This window comes from Triticum dicoccoides, chromosome 3B, assembly GCF_002162155.2.
Source record: "Triticum dicoccoides isolate Atlit2015 ecotype Zavitan chromosome 3B, WEW_v2.0, whole genome shotgun sequence".
In the NCBI taxonomy this organism is placed as follows: Eukaryota; Viridiplantae; Streptophyta; class Magnoliopsida; order Poales; family Poaceae; genus Triticum; species Triticum dicoccoides.
Genome location: NC_041385.1, coordinates 587,342,214 through 587,354,003, shown reverse-complemented (window position 1 = coordinate 587,354,003; position 11,790 = coordinate 587,342,214). Strand labels below are relative to the sequence as shown.

General features: G+C 41.7%; 1 long non-coding RNA gene across 2 annotated transcripts in view; it reads right to left on the bottom strand.

The window, feature by feature from the left end:
- LOC119281608 overlaps positions 1 to 6,778 on the bottom strand; it is a 15,821-nt gene extending 9,043 nt beyond the window's left edge. For both annotated transcript variants that reach the window (XR_005138476.1, XR_005138475.1), the window contains exon 1: positions 6,672 to 6,778. This is a non-coding gene — a long non-coding RNA (uncharacterized LOC119281608). The remainder of the gene's footprint in view (positions 1 to 6,671) is intronic.
- Positions 6,779 to 11,790: the final 5,012 nt, after the last annotated feature.

Below are 11,790 nucleotides of genomic sequence, written 5' to 3'. Positions count from 1 at the left end.
CCCGGAGTCTGACTCTCTTTCGACCATCTATTCAAGAAGCTATTTCATTCGTGTGGAGCTCTTCAGTCTTCCCTCATTCATTTCAACCAGTGAATTCTCGTCTTGTTCGTCATTCTTCATCCCTTTCTTTTTCCGGTGGACCCAATTAAAGTTTTTGAGATTGATCATATTCTTTTATTTGGACCAAGTGTTCTCCTTTCTCGTTCGCCTCTCGCCAGTTTATCCTTCCGGAGTTCAAGACATCTCAGGAGATTTGTCTGTGTTTAAATAATTCGAGGTTGTCACCTCATTCAAATATTTCAATTGTTCAGGTGCATCATCTATCTGTTCATCATCCTTTTCAACGGTGTTTCTCTTCAGTGGGCCCTAACCCACAGGTCTTTTTCCCAGGATCTTACCTGACTCTTCTAATTCTTCCGGAGTTATTCTCAAATCTTTTAAGTGTGACGTAAGAATGGATTTCATCAGTCACAAGCCTTTCCAAGATCGATTTCAAATCATTTTCATTGTTGGCTCAACCTCTTTGTTTTTCATTCTCCCGGAGTATCTCGGTAATTTTGGTGGTGTTTCTCGTCGTCTTTTCAAGACCGAAGAAGAGTTTTTCCTCTAAATCTTGCCCGTTCTCTCGAAGATTCGTGGTTCTAGTTTCATGCTATCGTCTCGAATTATTCCATTTGTCAGATATTCTTTTCTTACCCATCCGGAGTATGTCAGAAGTTGTTTTTCCATTTCTTTCACCGGAGGCCTTCATTCCAGTTATCGTTCTCTATTTATCCCGGTGCTTCATTCAAGTGTTCTTTAATCAGCTCATGATCCCTTTGTTCTTCTGAATCTATATCCTCTCTAGCATATTCGTTCTTCTAATTCTTCCCGGTGATTCAGTCTCTTTCATTAGTCATTTCGAATTCTTATGGTGGTTCGTTCAAGATTCTTTTCCTTGGTTATCATATTAATCCATTTGTTCTTTTCAATCCTACCGGTGGTTCATGAAGACTTTCTCAGTTTTGCGCCATTTTTCCCCTAATCCTTTTCAAGAAGAATAAGTAGTATGCAAAAATCCATTGCTAGTCATCAATTTAATTTGATGAAGGATAAGCATACAATAAATCTTATTATTATTTCCTCCCAATGATTATCCCTTCCTTCAGAGTTTGTTCTTGATGAATAAATTCTAGGTCCAAGTGTTTTCATCTTTTCTTTCCCAGAGTTCAATTTCTCGGCCACCTCGTCGGAACCTCCATCTAAATCATCGCAAGGCTCATCTTATTCTTTCATCCTTCATTTTATCTCGTCATTCTTTTGTTACCGGAGTTCTTCATGGTGGTTCTTCATGATTTAATTCCTTCTTCAAGAGTTCATCAAGTATCATTCCATCCTCTCTAGTTCACGTCCTTTTCCTTCCATCTTCAGTCGGAGTGCTGCCTAAATCCTTTCATTCTTGTTCGTTTCTTTTCTCATTCTAATCACTCCGGTTAGAACGGGTGCTTTCATAGTCTATCTGATTCCGTGAACTTTCGATTCTCGTCATTCTCGTCGTTCCTCTCTTCTTCTCGAGTGCTCTCGACTCTTTGCTTTTTCTTGAGTTCTTGTTTCACCTCTTCCCTTTTCCCTTCCGTCTCAAGCCTAAGATCTCGGGACAAGATCTCTTGTTAGTGGAGGAGTGTTGTAACGCCCCATATCCGATGCGCCAGGTGTCCGCCAGTTATTCGCCGTCGTTGCCATGTCACCTGCTTGCGTGTTGCATTTTATCATGTCATCATTCGCATTGTGTCATCATGTGCATCGCATTGCATCGCATACGTGTTCATCTCTTGCATCCGAGCATTTCCCCCGTTGTCCGTTTTGCAATCCGGCGCTCCTATGTCATCTGGCGTCTCCCTCTTCTCTCTTTTCATGTGCGGGTGTTAAACTTTCTCGGAATGGACCGAGTCTTTCCAAGCGGCCTTGGTCTAGCACCGGTAGACCGCCTGTCAAGTTTCGTGCCATTTGGAGGTCATTTGGTACTCCAACGGTTAACCGGGTAACCGCAAAGCCCTCTTTGAGTTGCAGCCCAACACCCCTTCCAAACTGGCCCAAAACCCATCTAACTCCCCTCCATGCTCTCGGTCGTTCGATCGCGATCGTGTGAGCGAAAACCGCACCTCATTTGGACTCTCCTAGCTCCCTCTACCTATATATATGTGATCCCCTCCGAAATTCACGCAGTCCATTTCCCCTAACCCTAATTTTTTCCCTCCACGCCACGCCGGACGCGTCCACCGGGCGGCCGGACACGTCCGCCCGCGCCCGCAGCCAATCCCGTGCTGCCACCTATCCCGCGCGTCGCCCTGCGGCTCCCCGCGCCGCCGCGGCCCGCCTGGCCCACGGCCGGCCCGCCCGCACCCGCGCCGGGCCCATTCCCGCGCCTGCGCCGTCCGCCGCCGACGCTCGCCGCCGTCCGGCGCCGCCCCCGCGCCTCTCCCTCTGCCGCCGCGCCGCCCCGTCGCGGGACTGCGCCGTCCCGCCGCCGCGCTTCGCCGGATCCCCGCCGGAGCCTCCCGCGCCGGCCCCGCCGCCTGCCGCCTCTGCCGGCCGGCGCCGAGCTGCGCCGCCGCCCCGCGGTGGTCGTCCGTTCCGGCGCCCCCGCGCCATCCTCTCTTCCGCCCCGGCCAGATCCGGCCACGGGAGGGCCGGATCCGGCGACCCCGGCCTCGTCGGTCCCCTCCTCCGGCCGGATCCAACTCCGGTGCCGTCCTCCCCGCGTTTTCCGGCGAACTCCGGCGAACATCGTAATCCGTGCAGAAACGAGGTTGACCCCGAAATCCGCTAAGTCCCCGTTTTCTAACATAATCATGCCATGTTCATGCCATTGTATCTCTGCATCCGTAGCTCCATTTCGTGCATATAATATGTCAAATTGTTCGCCTCGACGAGTAGATCATTTCATTCCATTGCATCATTTTCATTTGAACTCATCTTGATGCCCTAAATGCTGTTGGAAGAGTGCGAAGTGATGTTAATCTGCTGAAACTGTTATAACATGCTCATTTGTCATTTTTTCCATGATTGATGTGTGCATCCTATGAGGTTGATGTCTTCATGTGTTTTGATCTATGCTATGTCTTGTTTCCAGAGGTGCTATCCATGTATTTTTGTGATCAATGTGGTGACTAGCACAAGCATGCAAACTAGGGTACTTGCTGTTGCTGATTTTAGTCCCTGTTCTGCTGTTATTTTTATGCCATGTAAACTTGTTGCTACAGAGAGATCCATGCATATTTAGAGATACTTCAGTAAGGGTGTTTTGAACATGTGGTTATTGTCTATCCATTCATGCCCTTTATTGCAATTATGGAGTAGTCTAGCCTGTCATTTGAGTGCTCTACTTTTGCTTCAAAATGTTTCCTAGCAGATTGTTTACTTGTTATTCAATTTGGCCAAGCTTGCTATAGTTGATCCGTGCATGCTATGGACTTGTTCTTGACTTGGTTTGTTTAACAAACATGTATTCTTAATGATGCTATGCTTATCTTGTCATGCAATGACTTGTGGTGAGTGAATCGAGCTTGTTAAGTAGTGTTCATGATGTTGCTGTTTTGCTAGGCTGAATCTGTTATTTTGTGATGCTATATAAACATGTTGCTACTAGTCATTCTATGCATAATCTGGAGATGATCATTAAACATGTTTTCATCTACATATCATGCTCTATCCATTCCTGACCCTGGGTGCATTTATAGCTTGCTGTAGCTTATTGTAATCTTGCTTTAAAATTGCTTCATAATGTTGCTGTCAGCCTGTTAACATTAAGTTTACTTGTTCCCATATGTTTTGCTAGTGTTCCATGTACCCTATGAAGTTGCTATTGCCATGCTTAGCTTCACAAACATGCCTTCTTACTGTTGGTTGCCTTGCCATGCCATGTATTGCTCTGTAGTGAGTTACACAAGCTCATCTACATGCCTACTTATTGTTGTTCCTGCCATGTATGAATCTGTAATAATAACTTGCTATGTTTACATGGATGCCATCATATCTTCTGATCCTTTTTGCCTCTTGGTCAGTAAGGGACTTTTGTTCTATGCAATTAGTAGGTTCATGCCATGCCTTTGCTTGCCATGTTAACTTCCTGTAACATGTTGTTTGATAGCTCTAAACATTGCAACCTGATGTTATTTTCTGCAAAGTCTGGAATTGTTATTACTTGCAATCTTACCATGTCCTTTTGAGCATGTTCTAGTGATTTCTAGAGTTAGCTCAGTGTTCATGTTTTGTTATGCTTTACATGTACTTTATGCCCATGCCTTTTGTTATTATGTTGAGGTCCTGTAGCTTGTTGTTTTGATGCTTGCAATATGCCTACTTGCTGTTTTGGACAGATTGTTGCTATGACTTGTATAGTGTGTGTGTGTTGAACCGTTGCTCCGTTTTGAGTGTGCTCTATATGAAACTTGCTTGATTTTGCATGTAGTTTCATATTATCATGTTGCATCCATGTTTGGAGGTGTTTGCTTGATGTTTGGGTGCATTTTGCATCAATGCCATGTTTATCTTGTTTTGCTCATATCTTCTAGGCCGTAGCTCCGAATCTAATGAACTTTATATGTAACTTGACTAGAATCTCATGTAGATCATCGTGGTGCATCTTAACTTGCTGTTTAACAACTTGAATATAAGGTTTATTCAGATCTGGACCAATTTCGAAATTTGCATATGAGGACTTACCGGATTTGTTATATGTTGTTCCCGGCCTCATTTAAACTTGTCTTGATGTGTTGCTCTTGTTTGCATCATCTCTTGCCATGAGTAGCTTCATGTAGCCTTGTCATGCATCATGCTTGTTTGTGCATCATGTCTTGTTCATGTGTGGTGTGTTTACCTTGTTGTGTGCTCCTTCTTGTTAGTTCCTGTTTCGTTGCGATCGTGAGGATTCGTTCGTCTTCGGTTGGTTCGGCTACATCCGTTCATCTTCTTCATGGACTCGTTCTTCTTCCTTGCGGGATTTCAGGCAAGATGACCGCTACCCTGGATCTCACTACTATCATTGCTAGGCTAGTTGTTTCGTTCTATCGCTATGCTGCGCTACATATCACCTGTTTATCAAGCCATCCCAAATTGCCATGAACCTCTAACCTTTGACACCTTTCCTATGCAAACCACTGTTTGGCTATGTTACCGCTTTTGCTCAGCCCCTCTTATAGTGTTGCTAGTTGCAGGTGAAGTTTGAAGATTTCTCCATGGTGGACAGGATTTTGGTTGGGATATCACAAATCTCTTATATTATTAATGCATCTATATACTTGGTAAAGGGTGGAAAACTCGGCCTTTTGCCTAGTGTTTTGTTCCACTCTTGCCGCCCTAGTTTCCGTCATACCAGTGTTATGTTCCCGGAATTTGCGTTCCTTACGCGGTCGGGTGATTTATGGGACCCCCTTGACAGTTTGCTTTGAATAAAACTCCTCCAGCAAGGCCCAACCTTGGTTTTACCATTTGCCTCACCACCACCTACCCTTTCCCTTGGGTCGGCCAACCCGAGGGTCATCTTTATTTAGTGTTGGTCCGAACCGAGCCGCCTGCGGGGCCCCCTCGGGGCAACTTGAGGTCCGGTTTTACTCGTAGCCTGTCTCATCCGGTGTTTCCCTGAGAACGAGATATGTGCAGCTCCTATCGGGATTGTCGGCGCATCGGGCGGTCTTGCTGGTCTTGTTTTACCATTGTCGAAATGTCTTGTAAACCGGGATTCCGAGTCTGATCGGGTCTTCCTGGGAGAAGGTTTATTCCTTCGTTGATCATGAGAGCTTATCATGGGCTAAGTTGGGACACCCCTGCAGGGTATAATCTTTCGAAAGCCGTGCCTGCGGTTATAGGCAGATGGGAATTTGTTAATGTCCGGTTGTAGACAACTTGACACCAGATCCGAATTAAAATGCATCAACCGCGTGTGTAGCCGTGATGGTCTCTTTTCGGTGGAGTCCGGAAAGTGAACACGGTTTCTGGGTTATGTCTGACGTAAGTAGGTGTTCAGGATCACTTCTTGATCATTACTAGTTGACGACCATTCCGCTTGTTCTCTTCTCGCTCTTATTTGCGTATGTTAGCCACCATATCATGCTTAGTCGCTGTTGTAGCCTCACCACTTTACCCCTTCCTTTCCTATTAAGCTTTGCTAGTCTTGATACCCATGGTAATGGGATTGCTGAGTCCTCGTGGCTCATAGATTACTACAACAACAGTTGCAGGTACAGGTTTATCCGATGATCATGACGCGAGAGCGATGCTTGCTTGCATTGAGTTCTGCTTCTGCTTCTTCTTCGATCAGGGGATAGGTTCCAGGTCGGTAGCTTGGGCTAGCAGGGTGGATATTGTTTGAGTTTCTGTTTATGATTCATCCGTAGTCGGATGTTGCTCTGATGTATTGTGATGTTGTATTCGTGTGGCATTGTATGCCTCTTGTATGTATCCCCATCTATTATGTAATGTTGATGTAATGATATCCACCTTGCAAAAGCGTTCCAATATGCGGGTCTATCCTTGGTGGGACCTTCGAGTTCCTTTTGGATAGGGTCGCATATTGGGCGTGACAATATCACACATACATTCAGGCGAGTAAATTACTTCGATTGAATCCATTCCTTTTCATGTATGGCATAAAGGCATCTAGAGAAGAAAAATACTCGATGATGTCAGTTTACCTTGCTAAGCTCATAAAATCCATCCAACTGATTAAGAAGCTCCATTGACGTCTGCAGGATCTCACGATCATCACTGGTTCTGGCTGCTCTGCGCCTCGGGTGCGGGCTGCTGTTGTTTGATATTTACATTCCATCACACCAAATCAGCAAAACTGAGAGTTGTTCACTTCAGCAAAAGTGAGAAATATTGACTTCAGCATGATAATAATGCATAAACCACGCCAAAGATGGGGGCGTAGTATTTCTGGGGCCGTGGAAGTGGACGAAGAACTATTGCATCCCATAAAAATGACCTCACCTGCCCATTACAAGACCAGGCCAATGCAGTTCTCCCCTGACGTGTCGGTGAGGCCGTCGTTCTGCTGCACGAGCGGCAGCAGCGTGCCCTGGACCTCCTGGCGCAGATCCCGCTGTCCCCCTCCCGCGGCAGGTCGCCAACGACCTCGTCCAACCGGATCCGCGTTGCACCGGCCGACCAACCCAGCACGGCGACGACACGCCACAGCTTGCCCGCACCATGTGCCGACGTCGCAGATGGGGAGAAGGCCTGGAAGAGTGGAGGCGGCGCTCTCTGCAGCAACGACTCAACTCGAACGGTGGAGGAGCAAGGGCAGAGTAGGGGATGGGATGCGGCAGGAGAATGGGGGAGAGGAGAGGCGGGGGTGCCAAGAGGGGACGATGGGCGCGAGGGAGATGCGGGTTAGGTCGACGGGGATGGCGTCTGGCCGGTTGTTCTCCTCCCGGTGGCTCTCCAGATCTGGCGGCGGCTGAAAGAAACGAGATGAGGAGACGGCGGATGCGGCGGCGGCGTGGCTATCGCGAGAAGGCGCCCTTGATGCGCAGCTGAATGGTTTTAATCTGCCTGCGCTGCTACACCGGAGCTCTATTCCTCTGACCCCACTCTCATTTTGCTGTGTTCTTTAAGAGCATGCGCAAAACTGTTTTGTGAATGAACGTATGTTCTCAAAAAATTGATACAGAGAATGCTCCGTTGTGCTTGTACTAATGCGCGATTTATTTTGGCTTTCAAAATTTGTTTTTGTGAATGTCAAGACGTTGTGTTGTAGAAGGTCATTCGTGTATTGTATATGTATGTGTGTGTGTTTTTTAAATGCACGCCTTCATTGATTCACCTCGGAATGCTCTTTCAGATATGTGCATTTTTATTTGTGTAAATGCATATAGCACATAAAGTATATGTGTATTGTTGTGTGTAATTTTTTTGAATTATAATAGCATGCGAAGTTCATGTTTCAAAAATTCACAAGTTCACATGTACCACGTACTGAAGAAATTCATCAGTGAAAAAAAGGACTACCTAGGCCATTTCAACGACAGCAAAAAATGCCTAAAATGTCGCGAGACAAAAAAAACAAATCTACATAAGATATAATGTAGTAAGCTCATAGAAAGGTGGAAAACATAATATTGTTTTGTAAGTTTAACCATTTCTAAAAAAATACCTTGAAATTTAAATTTAAATAATAGGGTGATTCAATGTTTATTACAAATCTGTAATTTTCCCCGTTACTCTAGGATAAACCAAGAAGGTCAAAAACTAAAAATGAAGTAGTTCGAAAAGCTTATAAAAAATGATGTTTCTACATTTTACTAAAAAATGGAGAAGTTAAAATTAAAAAAAACATACAAGTTCAAAATGTTTATTCCAAAACCAAGAACCTCAAATAAAAAATGAGCAATTTAAAAAGTTTGTAAACATGGATTTCCCATGTTTCTTTTTGAAGATCTAGAGGTTCAAATTTAAATAAGTGAGCGGGTCGATGTTTATTACATAGCTAGCACTTTTCCCTTTAATAATGAATAAGACCAAGAAGTCCTATTTAAAAATAAAGTTGTTTGATGTTTACAAAAAAATTTCATTTTGCCCGGTACTAAAGAATAAAACCAAGAAGTTCAATTTTTAAAAACAGAGTAGTTCATTGCATATTAAATACTTAATGTTTTCTGGTTACTGAAGAATTAAACCAAGAAGTTCAATTTTAAAAAGCAGAGCAGTTTGATAGTTATTTGAAAACTTAGTTTGTTTGGTACTAAAGAATAAGACCAATATGTTCTATTCGAAATAACGAAGAAGTTTAATGTTTCTAACGAAACTCCAATTTTCACATTTCTAAAAAAGACACAAAGAAGTTAAAAAAATAAAAAAAAGTTAGAGCGGTTTGATGTCTATAAAAAACTCAGATTTTTTTTGTTACTAAAGTGAAAAGGAGAGAAGTTCAAATTGACAACAAACAGAAGTTCACGTACTACATGGTGTGTGTTTCGTATGAGAAAATAGGAGTAAAAAGTCGAAGTGCAAAATTTTTGTTGCTAGAAGTTCAAGTGCACGAACCGGGAAAGTTCAAAAAGTTCCTACTGTTCAACAAGTTTTCACAACAGAAGCTCAAATTAAAATAACAAAAAATAGTTTAGAAAATTTAATTAGAAAATGGATTTCCCTAATTCTAAAAGAAACCTAGAAGTTCAAATTAAAGTAATGGAGGGGTTCAATGTTTATTAAAAACTCGGATTCTAACAGCTAATAGAAAATAAATCCAACGTGAGGTTCAAATTAAAATAACATGGAAGTTTGGAGTTTATTAAAACCTAAGATTACATGTTTGAAAAACAAAAACAAAAACCAATGCCATTTTGGCATTTTTAAAACCAACTCATAAAATGAAACACATTTCTTGCTAGAAATTTGAGTGCTCGACGAGAGAAAGTTGGAAATTGGTACCCACTTTATGCACACAAAATTCTCTCTCCTGTTTGTGTCTATGTTTTTACAAATAAATCAAAATTTAAAAAAATGTGGAGGGGGTCCAATATTTATGACAAAACTATGATATAAATTGAGTAGTTCAATTTATAATTATAGAGAAGTTCAAAATTCAAACAACTCGGTTTTCTATACATAAGCTTTTCCGTGTCGCCACCTTACACCTTAGGGCACCGAATATGGTAAGGATCCACTAAAAGGAATTCCTATTTAACCATAGAGAATTTGGAAAAAGTTTCTATATGGGGAAGGAGCGGATTTGTAGCAGCTTTCCAATGCCATCTCATTTGCCTCATTCTGATAAAAGGTTTAGAAAATAGACTCGAAAATACGATTCATGTTTTTTTGTATGAAGAAAAACGGTTTTAAAAACTGCTCTTAAACCATGTACATTTTGCCAAAAATTTAACTTGGATCATGATACCCGTGTCCATAGCTTTCCAACGGTATATCGCAAGCCCCATTTGGGCAATGTTTGCGGAAGTTCAAACTAGCACTTAGGGAAGTTCAAGTGCTACTGCTGTGGCAGGTTATGTAGTTATCAGAATATTATTCTCATCACACGTTTATCACGACCCGAGAGCAAATCCTCCAATGTGCGAGATTCCTATTTAAAACGGGCATTTAGTTGCTAAAAACCGTTTCCAGGTTACACTTACATCACACAGAACACTACTGACCAGAATAATTCACGTGGGGAGACACGGTTGCGAAGATGCCCGAAGGTCGGGTTCCTACAGAGGGAAGTTCGGGTTGTGTAACTCAGGAAGTTCAGGATTTTTCCCATTACTAAAAGAAATAAAACCAGGAAGTCCATATTAAAAAGACGGAGAAGTTCAATGAATATAGAAAACTCAGATTTTCCTCGTTATTAAAGAATGGAAACAAGAAGTTCAAAAATGAAATAACAAAAAGTTCAACTTTTAAAAATAGTGCGCTTCAAAATTACATAAAAAGATTAAGAAAAAAACTAGGAAGTCCATATTAAAAAGACTGAGAAGTTCGATGATTATAGAAAACTCAAATTTTCCTTGTTATTAAAGAAAGGAAACAAGAAGTTCAAATATAAAATAATAAGAAGTTCAACTTTTAAAAAATAGAGTGCTTCAAAATTCATAAAAAATGATTAAGAAATTCAGATTAAAATTCATAAAAAATCCAGGTATTCTCACGTAACCGAGAGAAATTCAGATTGATAACTACCAGAAGTTCATGTACTACACGGTGTGCATTTCGTATTAAAAAAGAATAAAAAGCAAAGGATAAAAGTTTTGTTGTTATAAGTTCAAGTCCTTGGTCAGAGAAAATTAAAAAAAAATTGTGAGAGAGGTTTGTATAAAAGGAATATCATTTGTGTAACACTGCATAATGAATGAGAAAATTACAAATGAAAATACGTCTCAGAAGTTCAACGTGAAAACAGCAGGAAGTGCAACTACTACACTGAATGAATTTCAGATGAAAAACTTTTAAAACTGTCACGAGTATGAAAAAATGATCAACACGGGAAAGTTGCGTGTTTATAGAAGATTTCCATCTGAATATCACTTGCTCAAATCCGGTGAGTGGATGAAGACCTACGAGAAAAAAACACGTGAAAAACAGAGTGAAGTTCAGGTAGACATGCTGAGAAGTTCAAGTTCTTCACACGGTGCATTTTTGGAGAATCTGTTTCGCGACAAAGGCAGAACGCATGATCTCGCTATTTTCAAAATTACATAAAAACAGCTAGGAATCAGACGAAATCATCAACATGAAAAAGTTTCGCATTTTCCGTAGCTTTTAAAGGGTATATTATTTGCCCCATTCCGATAAAGTTTGTAGAAATTACGGCCAAAAAACGTTTTTAGCCTTGTTCAAAATTTACTTAAAACCGTAAAGAATTGGGAGAAATAATAGATATAAAAAAGTTTCGTATTTTCTCAAGATTTACAATGCCACATCATTTGCTGCATTCGGACATACAATCCAAAAATTAGCTCGAAAATACAAATTCGCTAGAACTTGTATCGTTTTCTAAATTCCCTTTAAACCGTTCATAATTAGGAAAAGCTTTCAACATGTAAAAGTAGCGAATTTTCAAAAGCTTTCCAATGCCATATCGCTTGCCTCAATTGGATTAGCCATTTAGAAATGCCATCGAAAATACGAACTTGGCTCTTCGGTTTGCGAAATTTTACGATTTTCCAAATTACTCTTTAACCATAAGGAATTACAGAAAACTATCAATATGTGGAAGGAGCGGTTTTGCAGCAGCTTTACAACGCCATATTATTTGCCTCATTCTGATAAACGGTTTAGAAATGCGATCGAAAATACGATTCACGTTTTTTATAT